At 34.5% G+C, this 18,663-nt stretch overlaps 1 long non-coding RNA gene across 1 annotated transcript; it reads right to left on the reverse strand.

Moving 5' to 3' along the window:
• Nucleotides 1–14,338: 14,338 nt before the first annotated feature.
• Nucleotides 14,339–16,388, reverse strand: LOC143236672 (uncharacterized). Its single transcript, XR_013019651.1, has 3 exons — nucleotides 16,036–16,388; nucleotides 15,724–15,795; nucleotides 14,339–14,702 (listed from the first exon to the last, which is right to left on the reverse strand). It is a non-coding gene; the product is annotated as an uncharacterized LOC143236672 (long non-coding RNA).
• Between the last annotated feature and the right edge of the window lie 2,275 nt (nucleotides 16,389–18,663).

Genomic DNA, 18,663 nt, shown 5'->3' on the forward strand with positions numbered 1-18,663 from the left:
GGGAATCGAACCATTGTCTTTTTCAGTAATATAGTGACGTACTGAAAAGGTATGTTTTAATAGATGATTCAGTTTTAGATTGTGAAAGTATAATTTATAATAAGTACAATAATACACATTGAAACTTACACAGATTATTTCTTTTCATTTGATCTACAGTATCGCTTTACAAATAGTAATAGTAACGATCTTACATGGAAACACCACAGTTTAGTGGGTACGTTTATTTAAATTATTTCTTAGTTATTCTTGGCGTTAGAAATTACTTTTCTGTCGTATCGAATGTACACATTATTTTCTTTTATCAGCATAGCATATTTAAATGCCTACTAAACAGCCATATCAGATACAAATATAAAGTCAAAGTGTTATTTAAGAGATGATTGGAGATTCTAGTTTTAGTTAAGTGAAACGTTAAAGCCATGAAATGTTAGCAGGTACTCTGTTTTCTTATGTTAAAAATACTGCTTCCAAAGTCGAAGCACACTATGGAAATAAAACCCTTGTATTTGAATAAACAATAACTATTTTAGGTAAATTCTTTCTGACACAAATTTTAGGTTTATATTCACAGAAACATTTACTTTAAAAAAATGTAATTACATTATTTTGAAAGTTACGTAAATGTTATCCTGCTATTCCTCATTCTATGTTGATGTAAAATAGTTGAGAGTTCTAGATTATGAACTGTCTGAGAAATATAAGATCAGAAAGTAAATATCGTTATCTTCCACGGTTTATGAGCCCTGTTCCTGGTTACCTGTTTATAATAGATTTTGAGGAATTCAAAACTTTGTTGGTACGTTGACTGTTTAATATGAACTGAAGCAAAATTTTCAAGAATGGATTCAATTGCGTTTCACTTTTATCTTTTGTTTTATATTTAAGCATAAAGATCTATATATGTGCTCTGCTCACCACAGGTATCAAAACCAGGGTTCTAGCAGTGTCAATACGCAGCACAACTATGTGTTGATAGTGGTCTTTATCTTTCATATGTTATACCTATTTTCATTGGTGCTGGTCTTGTTTGATGTTTCTAGCTCATAAAAGAAGACTTTCTTCCAACAAAATTGTTAACCATTGGTCCTGTGAGTAGTTAGTTGATTTGTTTGTTGTTAAGTAGAAACATATATACACAGGAGACTGTGTAGGATCTATGAACAGACATTTAGAACAACATTTTCATTTGTAAATAATAGATAAATACTACACGAGAGAGTTAAAACATGTAAATACAAAAGTGGTCAAAACAGTTTAAAAATGGAGAACGTTACTGTACGTCAGTCAAATGAATTCTGTGACAAAAAATATCAATGTTTGTTGAATGTGTTGACCATTGTAATTATTGAACATATGAAACCCTTTTTTACGAGACTTTTAAAACCTCATGGTTTTTCGTGATGTCTACCAATTTACTCTAAAAAGAGGCATATTTTCAACGTTAAACCTAAGTTTCAGTTGAATAATTTCGAAACTTTCGTCGGGACAAATTTATTTAAGAAATAGTTATGTTTAAATGAAAGTTAGTTTATTCATGAGTATTGATTTTGATATTCAGTGAAAGATTAATCTTACCGTTTATTAGGTAACTATAGTTGTCAAGTATCTCGTAGTATTATTGTATTGTGTTTAAAGTTTTTATAGACACAAGCCATTTCCCACATCTTTGGTAACGTCTTGGGCTCCACATTGACCACGAAGAAAAACTAGTTATCTACAACATGTCAGTCAAAGAGTTCGAAACACTGTCAAGAATCGACCTTAAAGAAGAGAATGATTTCTTGAAACATACAAAAAGGTTGAGAACCACTGCAATAACAGTTCTGTGAGCCACTTTTACTCACCAGCTCTCCTTTTCTCTGACATTAAAATTTATCCATCACGTTACGGATTTACTATTATACATTTATTTAAGTTTAATAAACGTAACTTACATTTGTAAATGTGTATTGCGCATGTCCCAACTGTTTCTAAATATTTAGAATATTTTCGAGCTTAAGAATCAACAATGTATGACGTGTGTAATAATCAGTGATTGACAGTATTGTTGTCTACCGAACTTTCTAGAAACTATGAGCTATAAAAAGCTATCGCAAAAACGCGGGAAAAAATAGTATGTTGATTGGCGGAGCATAAATAACAATTGTTGTCTACCGAACTTTCTAGAAACTATGAGCTATAAAAGCTATCGCAAAAACGCGGGAAAATATAGTATGTTGTTTGGTCGCTAGAGTCAGTACACTATAAGCTTCGTAAGTTGTAATGTGATCAACGTCGTAAAACCACAGAATTGTACCAGGAATATTTATAGATTTCGAACATTACAATCCATTTAACATAAGTGAATTAATTTATGACGTTAGTATTTCTTAGAGGACATTAAATATCTTCGTCGGTAAAAGTTACCTTGTAAGTGGTGCAAGGACAGCTAAGAATAAAGGGCAAGTTAACTTGAACAAGGTATAACAACATCAAGTCAGAATTAATTCGGTAATCGTGGACCTGGATCATCGATACAATATTCAATTCTGAACCAAAGAGAAACTAAATTATTTGTGAGTTTGTAAAATTTATATAAATAAATTATTTATTTGTAACAACCATTATCATAAATTGTAATGATGTTTCTTTGTTTTAGAATTTCGCACAAAGCTACCCGAGGGCTATCTGTGTTAGCCGTCCCTAATTTTGTCGTGTAAGACCAGAGGGAAGGCAGCTAGTCGTCATCACTCACCGCCAACTCTTGGGCTACTCTTTTTACCAACGAATAGTGGGATTGATCGTACATTATAACGCCTCCATGGCTGAAAGGGTGAGCATGTTTGACGCAACGGAGATGCGAACCCGCGATCCTCAGATTACGTGTCGCACGCCTTAATACGCTTGGCCATGCCGAGTTTAATGTTTGTGTATTAAAGTTTTTAAGGTTTTGTATTTGATATATTTTATTGCAGAAAGGCTAAAAAAAATGAATTAGTTGATCCAGTATTACAAAATCTCTTATGAAAGTAGTCCACAAAGTCCATGGGAGGTTTATTTTTGAAAGACATCTTTTTTGTGATGTTGTGATAAAAATGATAATTCAAAGTAGAAGACTGAGAGTTAACCTCCAGGTTAAAATGCAAATGAACAAATATTAATAAAACAAATTATCTATTAAAAATTATGACTTTTAGTGTGCAACAGTCTTGTAATGTTTAGTAAAAATCTACCAAGTTGTGTGAATATACACTTAATATATTAGAAGTTGCCATTATGAAACATTTACCATGGAACAATAATCTTATATCAATATATATTAAAAGTTACAAGTTTAGATTATAATGTTTTAATGAGATTCCTTGACTGTTTTCAGATTATCTTTTTAGAGTTACCTATACACACATTAACTTTCACCTTGTGCAGTCCATATTATGTGTACATGTAATTTTTCATGTATCAAAACATATTTCCAACTTCTGCAGTGTTCATTTTGTGATATACTGTTAACAAGATATTAATAATTTCACACATATAGACAGAAGTACTGAATCAGTTTGTTTTGTTTCTTTCAGGAAAATCTTCTCTTAGATGAAGAACAGAACTTGAAACAAACAGATTTTGGTTTATTATATTTGAATATTAGTAAGAAAATAAACATTTTATTAATATTGTAAAAACTTCTAAGTATCAAACATTATTGTACTGCCAGTACAAATTTAATACTAAATATTAAGTTATTTGTTAGACCTCAACCATGAAGTAAGAACATCATAATTCATGGTTTAATTACAAGTATTAAACTAACAAGATTAAAATAATAAAACTTTAGAAAAATGGTTCTGTAAGTATTATAGACAACATATGTTATTCATTTACTCAGATTATTGTTAATGTAGTATCACTACCACTGGGATTCTTAACCAACCTAATTCAAATTATCTTAAGTCTTACTCTTACTTAGTGGCCCTGCATGGCCAGATGGGTTATGGCCCGCATAATCTGCGGGTCGTGGGTTCGAATCCCCGTAGCACCAAACATTCTCGCCCTTTGAGCCGTGGGGTCGTTATGAGGTTACAGTCAATCTCACTATTCGTTGGTGAAAGAGTAGCCTAAGAGTTGGCGGTTGGTGGTGATCACTAGTTGCCTTCCCTCTAGTCTTACACTGCTAAAGTAGGGGCGACGAGCGCATAGCCCTCGAGTAGTTAAGCGCGAAATTCAAAACAAACAAACTCTTAATGATTACTACATTTTTATCACATTATTACAACTTCCTTCGCGCATTATTACTAATAACTTACAATATGTACATTCACAACTTAAAATTATAATTAAATCTAAGCCTGGTTACAAGAGGCCTACATATACGTAACAAGTTGGTGTGTCACTTAAGTTTCCAGATAGCTAAATTTGGCTCGAAATCGAATAAGACATCCAATTTCATTAAGTTCGAATCGGATTCTGAGTTATAATCTATATTTTCTTCAAAGTTTAAGTGTTAAATATGTCCGCATAATGAGGATATTCTAGTAATAGCAGATTAATAATATATTATTGTGGTGATTTATAAAAAAAAAATTAATTAACAAGAATCAAATGATTAACGCTAATTACAAATTTCAATGACTACACTTACAAATAAACCTTGTTACTAAGCTTTCAATTACTACATTCGTTCGTTCGCTCTAAGTGGGTATTTGGGTATTGATGTGAAATACCCAGAAAGGTCAGGTGCCTCTTCCTCCTTCCCGAACGTTGATGACGTTCATGGTTAGTTGTTATAGCTTTGGGCTAGGCCGATAGAGTGTAGCACCGTACTCGGGCCCGCTTCAGGACACCGTCCATGCATGGACACGAAAATAAATTTTTAAAATATTTTTTTTGTTTGATTTTCATTTCAAAATATTTTTTTATATGTTACTTTTCTCCACAGAGAAAACGATACTACTATTAGTCGTAACTAATTAATATAATAAAAATATAAGAGAATTATAAAAGAAAATTATGAAAGAATAATGGAAAACAATAATTAAGTGTCTTGTGCGTAGGCCCCCCAGTGGCTCAGCGGTATGTCTGCGGACTTACACGCTAAAATCCGGGTTGCGATACCCGTGGTGGGCAGAGTACAGATAGCTCATTGTGTAGCTTTGCACTTAATTCAAAACAACAACAACTAGTGCGTAGTGGCCAGTTTGTGTAACATTCCTTAAATACATGTTAAAAGGGGAGAGGTATTTAAGACTATTTACATCATGTACGTGGTATCTGTCGAGATCACACATTAAGTTATTCTTAGGTCAATCTTATTATGGCCTAGCGCATTAAGGCGTGCGACTTGTAATCTGAGGGTCGCGGGTTCGCGCCAAACATGCTCGCCCTCCCAGCCGTGGTGGCATTATAATGTAACGGTCAATCCCACTATTTGTTGGTAAAAGAGTAGCCCAAGAGTTGGCGGTGGGTGGTGATGACTAGCTGCCTTCCCTCTAGTCTTACACTACTAAATTAGGGACGGCTAGCACTGATACAGAAAACAGAAATTTTAAGCCAGAGTGGGCGGAATATTTTACATTCACCGTTAAAGGAGGTAAATCTTTATATATTACCTGCAACGTGTTACTCAGTCATTACAAAGCCAGTAACTTGAAACAACACTGTGAAAAAAATCACAAAAACGTATCGTCTGATTATCCACCTAAATCATAATTACAGATAAAACAAGTTAACTGTGTTAAAATCATCAATAAATAGCCAGCAGACACTGTTTACAATGTTCAGTGAGGAAGTTGATACAACGACTGAAGCTAGTTCTGTTATATCATGGAATATTTCTCGTACTAAACGCCCATATTATCATGGTGAATTTGTTAACAAGAATACAGCTGAAGTTACTGCAGTGTCACTAACAAATAACACAAATCTTCAGTGATTAACAGCACAACCAGTAGCTTCACGCCACACTAAAGAGAGACGTATCTCCCAGATCAGTACTGAAGTCGCACGTAATATGATTTAAAGAATTCTCTTGCATTCAGCTTAGCCCTTGACGAATCTACAGACATACAAGACAACTCACAACTGGCGGTATTTATTCGTTATGTTTCCTCTGATGTAACTGTGAAAGAAATGTTGGACTTTCTGGCACCAAAAAAAAAAAAAACAACTCGTAGTGTTGACATTAAATATGCGTTTGACAGAACAAATACTGATATTCCACTGGGTAAACTCGTCAGTGTGCAACAGATGTAGCACCTGCAATGGTGGGGAAAAATGAAGGATTAATTGCACTTATGAAAAGTGATCCCAGCTTTACAGAGTTTCTCCTTGTTCACTGTATTATTCATTGTGAACATCTGGCAGCCAGGTACTTCAAGCATGATATATTGCTTGATTTCTAACCAATACAAACTGAGAAAGACAACAATAAAATGTAAGCATAATATTATTGAATATTTGCATATAGTAACTAAGGAGACGAAATGTTAAAGCAAGAATCGAACTGTGCGAAGAAAGAACTAAATTTTATAGTCAAAAGTTTCTCACCTTGCATTTCATGGGTACTTCGACCAGTACAATTTGTAGGTATAAAGTTTTGTATAAATATTTTAATTGCATATTCTCATAAGTTCTTTGTATGAATATGAATTAAATTCTTGTGGTAAGAAACAAAAGTTAGACAACTAGTAAGTAACATTTACATCACTATATAACCTGTGCGAAGCTAAGCAATTAGGGTTAGCAAACTTTGGGCTGGTTTAGATTATGTCATACTGAAAACAAAAGTGAAAGTGAATATTTTATAAGAAAAAAGATTCTATTTTACAGCAAGTACTACGGGCGAAAAGTGTTCAGATTGTACTGATATAGACTGTATTTTTTATCAATTAAATGTGATATCATTTGTTTAAAAAATACTTTTTTAAGAAAAGCTCCATTTATTAAAACTATGAATTACACCATTAAAAATATAATCACATTTTCAGGTTCAGTCACGGTGAAAGGTCGAATATTGAACTCAGCGGCTTATGTTTCCTACAACATTTACAAACAAAATTTCCAAAGGTAATAAAATTGTAATTAAAATGTGTAAAAATATTTATTATATGGTTCAAAGTTTCGCCGGTTCAGTAAACACTGTAGGACAGTGGTTCCCAACCAAATAACATATTTTTTGTTGGCCATGTAGAAACCGGTTTATGCAAATTTTAGTTTGTTGTAATATTTTTTTCTTTTCCAAATGTTTCGTTTTTGTTTATATATCATTACAACTAATTATAAAAATTTGTTTTGACCACCTTCACCTTTATTCTTAAATAAATAATTACTGTGAGGTGTGCGAGAACATATTAAAATTTTTTAGAGGTGCGGGCCATAAAAAAGGTTGGGAACCATTGTTGTAGGATCTGAGGTCGCAGGTGTTCAGTGCTACTGCTCATCCATTTTATGTCTGTCGAATTTCGCAGCATATGTGTATGAAGGTGTTATTTGTGCACTTGCTCATAACATTTAGTGTTCTCTTGTTATAAAGTTGTCAAGTTTTGAATGTGGTGTTAAATTTATCTTAGTTTAGACAATAACACAAATGCAGTAGGCCTAACTACGTATTTGCCTACAAAACTACACTACTTCTGCTACCGTACATTACTGTATAATGTGCACATGCATTTTACTATTTATTCATTAATGTTTACATTTTTGTTGTATTTCTTAAAACATAGAAAGTAAATGACAAATACGTTAATTTCAAGGGCTCCATGAATTATAGTTTAACAATCCTACGAAAATTGGGGCCTAATAGGCCCCAGAGCAACTTGAAAGGTTATTAATATTAGGCTAATAATTTTGTATTTAAATGAAATTGCCATTAACTGACCCTGACTTTTCAGAAATTTGCGAAATAATATTTAAATTTTTTTTAAAACATCTCCTAAGGGTATTTTGGGGCCTGTTAGGCCCCAGATCAAAAAACATAAAAATGACTTTATTTATTTCCTAAATAATTCTAGAACAGGCCTGGGCAACCGAAAAAAGCAAATTATAGTAAAAATATATTAATTTTACAACTTTTTTTCAAAAGATGGATATTTAGGATAATAACTCTACTCCAGCAATAATTTTAGACGGTCCTGATTATTGCCTAGTTTGCCCACGCCTGTTCTAGAACATTCTAGAAACTTTACAGAAGTATTTAGAATAATCTAGAATATTCTAGAAGAATCCACAAATCCTATATATACAGGAGCTGAAATCTTCAAACCGTGTCAAAAATGATATCTCTTGATAAGCTGTACATTTACTGACAAAACCATCCGACGATGAAAGTGAACATGATAATTTCGAAGACTACTCTGAAAGTTGTGATGATGATCCTTCTGAAGCCGAAAATGATGAACAAATCGCTCCGTACCCTTCTGAAAGTGAAGAAAGTGATCAAGAAGATCTTACTACGATGCCAGTGAACGAACTTTTGTCCAAAGATAAGAATTTTAGTTATTCAACAACACCTTCAAGGATCAACAGGAGAACCGCAGCTCTCAATATATTCAATGGGAACCCAAGCATTACAAGGCAAGCTGTTCCAAGAGTCTCTACACGATTCTAAACATTCAAAATTTTCATTTCTGATAATATGATGGAACAGATCATTCACTCAACAAACACCGTCATGAAAGAACCAATTTTTGAAGAAGACCTCTGGAAATGGATCGCAGCTAATCTTTTCCTTGGAATAAGCAAATCCAAAAATGCATCGATAGACGAAATGTTTTCAACCGAATTCGGTTTGCCATTTTTGCGAAAACTGATTACACAAGATAAATTAAAAAAAAATGTGCTCAAAAATCAGATTTGACATCCACTCTCAAAGAAATAGAGAAATCAAAGATGCCGCCATCTCTGGAGTCTGGAAATTTTTCATTGAAAATTGCAAAAACAGTTACAACCCAAGCGAATACCTGACAGTGGATGAACAACTATGTAACGGAAATCAAGAACCTTCCTGCCTCCTGAAATAAATGCAAAATCTAGAGAGTTATCACCAAAGTTTTTCTTCCATGACGACATCACTCTTCTCAGGCACTCAGACAAACCAGGAAAATATGTGCTACTACTGAGTTTTCAGCATCAGTCTGGTGAAGTAGAAGAGAATGGAAAGCCCGAAATCGTCAATCTTTACAATGCAACGAAGGCAGGTGTCGACACTCTCAATCAACTGGTGAGATATTATACAACAAAGAGGCGATCAAAGCGCTGGTCAGTTTGCATATTCTATAACATTCTAGATCTTGCTGCGTACAATGCTTTCGTTCTATACTCGACAAAACATCCAGAATTTCTTCGTCAACATAAATCAAGAGCCAGAAGAGAATTTATACGGCAATTGGTGCTTGAAATCAAAGAAATTTACTGCAAAGATAATGACAAAACAACCTCGTGTGAACCGCCTGCAAAGAGGGAAAAAGAGGACGATGCCATTTGGGCGGCAGATCAAAAGATAGACAGTCGAAAATTGTTTGCTCAAATTGTAAAAAAAATGTTTGTCAGAGCCATTCTAAAGTTGTTTGTAATGAATGTTGCTAAATCACTGTGTTTCTATTGGAAAAATATATGGGGCCTAATAGGCCCCAAAACCACTTTAGTGGATGTAAATATTTTTTTCGTAGGAGTGTTAAAAAACCACGAGTATCACCCAATCTTACAGTTTGTTTTTATCACTGTTAGTAAACGTGTATACCTTTAAACTTTAAATGCTTGTTTCTTAGCAGAATCTATTTGTTTACTTTAATATAATCTTAAAATATTTGTGGTTCTCTCAATTTTTTAGGCCCGGTATGGCCTAGCGCGTAAGGCGTGCGACTCGTAATCCGAGGGTCGCGGGTTCGCGCCCGCGTCCCGCTAAACATGCTCGCCCTCCCAGCCGTGGGGTGTATAATGTGACGGTCAATCCCACTATTCGTTGGTAAAGAGTAGCCCAAGAGTTGGCGGTGGGTGGTGATGACTAGCTGCCTTCCCTCTAGTCTTACACTGCTAAATTAGGGACGGCTAGCACAGATAGCCCTCAAGTAGCTTTGTGCGAAATTTCCAAACAAACTCTCTATTTTTATATTTTATATAATACACGCATATACTGAATATAAATAAATATATATAAAAGGTTAAAGTCGTATGTACAGAATAAATCGATAGACGATAAAAAAACTTGTCAGATTTAAGATCCTTTAAATCTAATAAAGAAATTGTACCTAGATTATAAATAAAAGGATAAAATTTCGTTTTCATCACTCAACTTTGAATATCTTCTGAGTTTTCCCATTGCTACCGCTCACTTATCAATTTTATTTTATTATCATTTCCTTCTCTTTGGCGTACGTCATTTCATAACAACAATTGATTCAAGAGTATAGTTACACTTGAAACCAATACAAACTGTGAAGAAAGGCAACAATAAAGTTAAACCACAAAATTACTGAGTATTTGCATACAGTAACTATGGAGACCAGACATTAAAATAAAAGCCGAACTTTGAGAAGAAAGAACAAAATTTTATAGCAAAAAATTACCCACCTTACATTTCATAGGTATTTCGACCAGTACAATTTGTAGGTATAAAGTTTTGTATGAATATTTTAATTGTATATTCACATAAGATGATTCTAAAAATCTCAATCAACTTCTTGAAATAAGAAACAAAAGTCAGACAACTAGTAACATTCATTTTACTCTGCAACCTGTGAGGCTCAGCAATTAGAGTTAGTATATACTGGGCTGTTTCAGATAGCATCGTACTGAAAACTTTAGAAAAATGTGTAATTTTCTAAGACAAAAACATTATTTTTACAGTAATTAATGCAGTGGAAAACTGTTCTCATTGTGCGAAACAAACATTATTTTTGGTCTATTAAGTGTGTTATCGTTTATTTAAAAATTAACAGTTTTTAACTCCTTTCCTTAAAACTGTATTTAGATATTACATCAATGAAGATACAATAAAACCTTCAGATTTAGTTCTAGTGAAAGTCGGGTTCTTGATACAAAGACAGTACTTTAAAATTCTGTTCTTTGATAAACAAAGGTTTGTCGTACGTATCGTAGTTATTTTTATAATTGTCTGAATTTAGAATACCAAAGTGGGAATTTTTATAGATTGTTTTGTGTGGTGCCATTTAGTAGATAGTGAAACAATGTATTTGTTGTTTCGGTTACATAGATACAAATATGCACGCCATGTCCTTTAGATAATAGTTAAATTAGAAAATATAACGTAATTAATACTTTATATTGGATTTACTAAAATATATTTTTTCAGTATAAGATAATGCTGCTTTTTGTTTTGTTTTGAATTAAGCACAAAGCTACACAATTGGCTATCTGTGCTCTGCCCACCACGGATATCGAAACCCGGATTTTAGCGTGTAAGTCCGCAGACATACCGTTGAGCCACTGGGGGCCAAAGGGAGAGCATATTTGGTGTGACGTGGATTCGAACCCGCGACCCTCGGATTACGAGTCGAATGCCTTAACCACCTAGCCATGCCAGGCCAATAATTAATGGGCTATCTGTGCTCTGCCCACCACGGGTATCGAAATCCGGATTTTAGCGTGTAAATCAGCAGACATACCGCTGAGCCACTGGGGGGCGATAATGCTGCAATGGTTAATAGATAGCCTATACCATGTTGCTGTATTATTAATTAACTGTGCTTTTAGTTCGTGATTTTAGTAAATTTAGGATAATTATATCTATATAACCCACAATAGCGACTTAATACACTGTGATGGTTTACTTGGTGTCGTCTCATTATCAGTCAAATGTCTATGATATTTTTCTTTCTAAGTTCTCTCAGGTATCTTTGAAATGTTTCGTTACGTTCGATGATAATGAATTAATAGGTATTAATAAGGATTTTAAATGTGCTTTTGTTGTAAAGAATAACCACCATTTTAATCAAGTAATTATTTTAGTTAAGAATAACAATGTTATTGTCGGACGATGTAACATATATATTTTTATTTAACGTTGTTGTTTTTGGAATTTCGCACAAAGCTACTCGAGGGCTATCTGTGCTAGCCGTCCCTAATTTAGCAGTGTAAGACTAGAGGGAAGGCAGCTAGTCATCACCACCCACCGCCAACTCTTGGGCTACTCTTTTACTAACGAATAGTGGGATTGACCGTAACTTTATAACGCCCCCACGGCTGGGAGGGTGAGCATGTTTGGCACGACTAGGGCGCGAACCCGCGACCCTCAGATTACGAAGCGCACGCCTTAACGCGCTAGGCCATGCCAGGCCCATTTATTTAACGACAGTTCTTTTAAAATATTTCTTCAGAGCTTAAACGGTAAGGACGAACATTAGGGATAAAATCACAAGAACTAGAAAAGGCAAAGTTCTTTATTTTCGTCATAAAAATGTTACTCAATCGACAAAGAGTTATTTTATCTTTCATAAGAAGGTCCTTCAGGTGTTTGTATTGTGATTTGAAAGTGTAAACTAAATTAGGTACGTAGAGTCTACGTGGTGGAAGAGAGAACTGAAGACCTTTAGCTAGCACTGATTATTTATGCTATAATTACACAGGTTAACAATCTGGTCGTCAGGATGAAGCTAGGAATGAATGTTGTTAGTCAGTCAATTCATCCTCAAATTTTGGACATGTTCACGCTGAACAATTTGTCTTCGTTCTATTAGTTCCACTTGTACAGTACATCGGTATAATCAACACTGGAATCAACGATTCTATGGTTAGTACAGAACACTTTGAACTTTTTCAGTAAAATTTATGTTCTGTTGATGCTTTGTTTGAAATTCTTGATCCAACTCCACAAAACATGCTCACCCTTTATGATATGTGTGGGGGGAGGGAGAACATTGTTAGGGTCAGTCTCAATATTCGTTTGTGAAAGAGTGGTTAGTGGATGGTGATGTCTAGGTACCTTTATTCTTTCACTGCTAAATTACATACGACTAGCGTTGATAGCCCTCCTGTAGCTTCAGCCCAATGTAAAACAAAGCAATAGTCTCTTCAGACAAATCTGATAATCTAACGACTTTTGAACATTTCGGTTTAGTTCTTTAAAGTGGAGAAACTTTGGATTCACGTTTCGAACAATGTTTCTGAACGAAAGCAAATTTCAAGGTTGATGATTAATATTATAACTATATTGAAGATGAAGATTCATACAACAGAAGGGAACAGAGACAAAGTTTTCAATATTTTGCAGATTCAGTATTTAAAGTAAAAAAATCTTGATGACGAGAAACCTACTTCAGATAAAATGTATATCAGAATGTCTGGTATGGGTACTAACACATGTATTGTATATCATAATGTCTGGTATGGGTATTAACACATGTATTGTATATCAGAATGTCTGGTATGGGTACTAACACATGTATTGTATATCATAATGTCTGGTATGGGTATTAACACTTGTATTGTATATCAGAATGTCTGGTATGGGTACTAACACTTGTATTGTGTATCAGAATGTCTGGTATGGGTACTAACACTTGTATTGTATATCAGAATGTCTGGTATGGGTATTAACACTTGTATTGTATATCAGAATGTCTGGTATGGGTATTAACACTTGTATTGTGTATCAGAATGTCTGGTATGGGTACTAACACATGTATTGTGTATCAGAATGTCTGGTATGGGTATTAACACTGGTATTGGATATCATAATGTCTGGTATGGGTACTAACACTTGTATTGCATATCAGAATGTCTGGTATGGGTATTAACACATGTATTGTGTATCACAATGGCTGCTATGGGTACTGACACTTTTATTGAGGAGAGAAAAACAATTCGACCTTCCTAGGTCATCCTCAGGTTAAGAAAGAGAGAGTTTGCAAATGGCCGTTGTCGAACACATGTCTTAGGGACGAGGGTATAAACGTATACGGGAGTAACAGATACGAAAAGTTATTCAACCATTGGTGTAATAGAACGTGGTTATTTTACTGTCAAAACAAGGGTAAACTGCTATCTGCAATGTCGTGTATAGAAACAACATAAATCACGATAAGGTCTTCCCCCAATTTTAGTTAACCCATAGCTAGCAAAAAAGCCTAATTTAGACACTGAACTGCCCTCGCGGGCAGACTGAAATTTTTTCTTGGGGCACTCAACCCTGTGACTAAGCATCGGGAATGTATTGTTTGTACTTACAAGACACTGCTGGACAGATCACAGCCAAAAGGAGCTTGCTTGATCGATGTTCACAGGTGTCCGCGAAACACGCTTCAAAACCACAGTCGTAATATTTGTCTGTTCATTCTGTCATTGTTAATTTGTGATGTTACTTAATAGTATTACATACAAAGTAAGTTTTACTTTGCAGGTAACATGTTCACCAAACAAATGAAGACAACATGTACTACTCAGTGCACCTCTTTATTGAATCACTAAATGCCAGCACAAATATATATTATGTGTACTGAAAGTTTGCCAAATTTCATACAGATACACGAGTCGTATCGATACAGTCCTCTCGAGTTCTTCATGGTAAGTACTCGTATGTTACTCTTTTATCAAAACATTTTTAATATTTAGTGTTTGAATTAATTAAATACAGAAACAGACAAGGAAAACTATTCAACCATTGATGAAACAAAACATGCTTATTGTACTGTCAAAACAAGGGTAAACAGCTATCTGCAGTGTCGTGTATGGAAGCGTCATTAACCACGAGAAGGTCTCCGCCCCTGGTACATCTGTAAAACATACATATCGTGTTGATTACTTTACTGATACCGCTCAACAACATGCATGCCTGGTTCACTAAATTACCCTGTACAACTGAACAACATAGATACCTGGTTCACTAAATTACCCTGTACAACTGAACAACATAGATACCTGGTTCACTAAATTACCCTGTACAACTGAACAACATAGATACCTGGTTCACTAAATTACCCTGTACAACTGAACAAAACAGATACCTGGTTCACTAAATTACCCTGTACAACTGAACAAAACAGATACCTGGTTCACTAAATTACCCTGTACAACTGAACAACACAGATACCTGGTTCACTAAATTACCCTGTACAACTGAACAACACAGATACCTGGTTCACTAAATTATCCTGTACAACTGAACAACACAGATACCTGGTTCGCTAAATTACCCTGTACAACTGAACAACGTAGATACCTGGTTCACTAAATTACCCTGTACAACTGAACAACGTAGATACCTGGTTCACTAAATTACCCTGTAAAATTGAACAACACAGATACCTGGTTCGCTAAATTACCCTGTAAAATTGAACATCATACATGCCCAGTTGATTACTTCACTGGTATATCTGAACAACATACAACATTAAATAACAATTATAAATCTGTACGAATAATTTTACTCAGATTTTCTTTGGACTTTATAATTTTGTAATATTTATTTAGTGTAAGTCACAAAGATGTGAGAAACCAAAGTCTGACGAGATTCCCCAGTATACAATTTACCTATTGTTTTTTAACTTCTTATCCCAAATCCTATTGTTGTATTTGTTATCTAATTCTCATTTCTTGACATAGTAAATACTCAAGCCTCGTTTTTCGTACAATTTTCTTAGAGGTTTACTTTTTACAGACTTTTTATCCCACCCTTTTATTATGTTACATAATTCGATATCAACACCAATCAGTGAAGACCGACTTTGAAAGCAGCTGTAGACAATATTTGATTGGACAGAGAACATTACGTACTACTTGTTTTACATTGTGAACCGTGGTGTCTGTCCATCAGTTCATCTGTCTCCTGTTTATAACGGCTTCACTTCTCATGTTGAGTGTGAAAAGCTATGGATGAAGTCAAAGTACAACATTAACTTTGTAAATAACAGTAGAACAGGTATGAATAATGTTAACAACAAACAGGATATTCTACACTAACTTGTTATGAATTAATAACACTATGTATCAGAATGTGACATAACGGTTTGTTATTGTTAAATTGTTCTTAGCAGAACACTTACTATACAAACATAGAAAATCAAAACTCATGTAACACACTTACTCTAGAGTATCACACAATCTTACAATTAGTCTTTAGTCACTGCTACACGAGGGCTATTTGCGCTAGTCGGCCATAATGTAGCAGAAAGACCAGATGGAAGTCAAGTAATCATCGCTACCAACCGCCAAGTCTTAGTCTACTATTTTGTACTACGTATTTGCTGGTGTATATCTCATCATATACAAACATGGATCACCATTTGGTTCCTCGACTCAAATCACTACAAGTTGATGTATATATAAATAATTTACGTAGGTTCTCATACATTTACTCGCTTCATTTACTATGATAACTGTATTTATATATACACATATATACGTATGTACATAGATGTAGACGGACGGGAATTTAAATAGAAATGTTATTGGTATTGTTTTTTTAGGGTAACACTGTCTTCTCAGTCAACGTTGTACGAATGTTGATGACGCAGCTACGTATGGACAATTCCTCAGAAACTGCGCATGTCAGGTAGATATTAGTGGTTGTCTTATTTAATAACAAACTCAGCGATGGTAAAAACTATTTTAAAATTTGAAGAAAAATAAACATATGAGTATCTAGAAAACTATGGGAAAATATCAGTATATTTAGTGAAGTATTTGTTGTATTTTTTACTTTATAAGTAATTCTATCTTTCTAAAAGTAGTGACATAGAAATTCAAAAATGTTCTGGTGTTTGTCCTGTTTGGCATTGTTTAGATTTTTATTGATTACTTCAATTACCACTCCTCAACATATTTCACACCTGAACATTGATAATAAAACTGTAAACAGTTTCAGGTTTGTTTTGTTTTCTTTTAACCAATAGCTTAACCTTTTAATGTACTTCAAAACATCAGAATTCCCAGATGTTGAGTGATTTATAGAACTGTGTGTTCTTAAAAAACACATTAACTCATTACAATAAAATTTATATCAGGCTGTGACTGTTATACAAGATTGAATATTAAAATAAATAGATACAGCTTAAAGGATTTACCGGAGTTTTCAAAATCTATAAAATAAAAATTAGTCGTAGAATCACTAGAAACAAAAGTCCACGAAACGTATTAGGGATTTTATTGGAAAGAAATGTAAACAGCTTTCCAAAGGAAAATAAATGTCAGAAGAGAATAAATAACTGTTTTTATAGGAAAGTCATCAAAGCGACTGCGCTTCTTTTCTGTTTACTCGGAATCATGACGATACTCACCGACAGAGGGAGTACATGGTAACTAACGCCTTGTTGTAGTCCTCCAAGTAAGTATTTCAAGTCTGATTTTATATGAACCTGGAAAGCAGAAAAATGTGGGTGTGGTTCTCACTGGCCATAAATCTGTTATTTTCACATCGCTTCCAAGTCCTTGACAGTGCTGGATATTAAACCTTACGGTCCGTCGAGTTACTATTATTTCTGTATCTTACACAGTTAGGCCTGGCATGGCCTAGCGCGTTAAGGCGTGTGCTTCGTAATCTGAGGGTCGCGGGGTCGCGCCAAACATGCTCGCCCTCCCAGCCGTGGGGGCGTTATAATGTGACGGTCAATCCCACTATTCGTTGGTAAAAGAGTAGCCCAAGAGTTGGCGGTGGGTGGTGATGACTAGCTGCCTTCCCTCTAGTCTTACACTGCTAAATTAGGACGGCTAGCACAGATAGCACTCGAGTAGCTTTGTGCGAAATTCCAAAACAAACAAACATAAAATCTTACACAGTTCGTAAGTTTGTGTGTGTGTTTTCTTACAGCAAAGCCACATCGGGCTGTCCACTGAGCCCGCTGAGGGGAATAGAATCCATGAATTTAGCGTTGTAAATCCTAGACTTACCGCTGTACCAGTGAGGAGGGGGGGAGTTTGAAAACTGTCTGACAGAATATTTATTAATCATTTCTCTAATATGTCAATGTATGTATAACCACAACTATCTGGCTATAATTCTTAAGCCTCCTGAACTAACTAAAAGAACAACAGTGGGAAATTATCATTACTTAAACTTAAGTCAAATTATTTACCGACAAACTAACTCAGTGTAACATCTGAACTGGTCATCACCAACCACTGCCTAATCTTGGGCTACTCCTTTACTTACGAATAGTGTTATTGAAGGTCACATAATGACACCTCAACGTCTGAAAGAGCGGCCACGAATAGTAACTAAGGAGACAAGATATTAAAATGAGAACCGAACTGTGCGAAGAAAAAACAAAATTTTATGGAAGTTTCTCACACTGCATTTCATGGGTACTTCGTCCAGCACAATTTGTAGGTATAAAGTTTTCTATAAATATTTTAATTGTATATTCCCATGGAAACATTTTATACATCTTAATTAAATTCTTGAAATAAGAAACAAAAGTTAGACAATTAGTAAGTAACATTAACTTTACTCCATAACCAGTGAGAAGCCTAGTAATTAATGTTAGCAAATACTTGTCTGTTTTCAATAACGTCGTGTTGAAAAGTTTAGAAAATTGAACATTTTCTATAAATAAAGAGAGAATCTTTTTACGACACGTACTGCATGGGAAAGGTTTTCGGACTGTTCTAATATACACTATATTTTATTATCTGTTAAATGTGGTACCGTTTATTGAAAAATAAGTATTAAACTCCATTTCTTATAACTGTATCCATAAATAATATCAATAAAAAAGATATAATCAAATCTTCAGGTTT

Source organism: Tachypleus tridentatus, chromosome 2 (assembly GCF_004210375.1).
Source record: "Tachypleus tridentatus isolate NWPU-2018 chromosome 2, ASM421037v1, whole genome shotgun sequence".
Classification (NCBI taxonomy): Eukaryota; Metazoa; Arthropoda; class Merostomata; order Xiphosura; family Limulidae; genus Tachypleus; species Tachypleus tridentatus.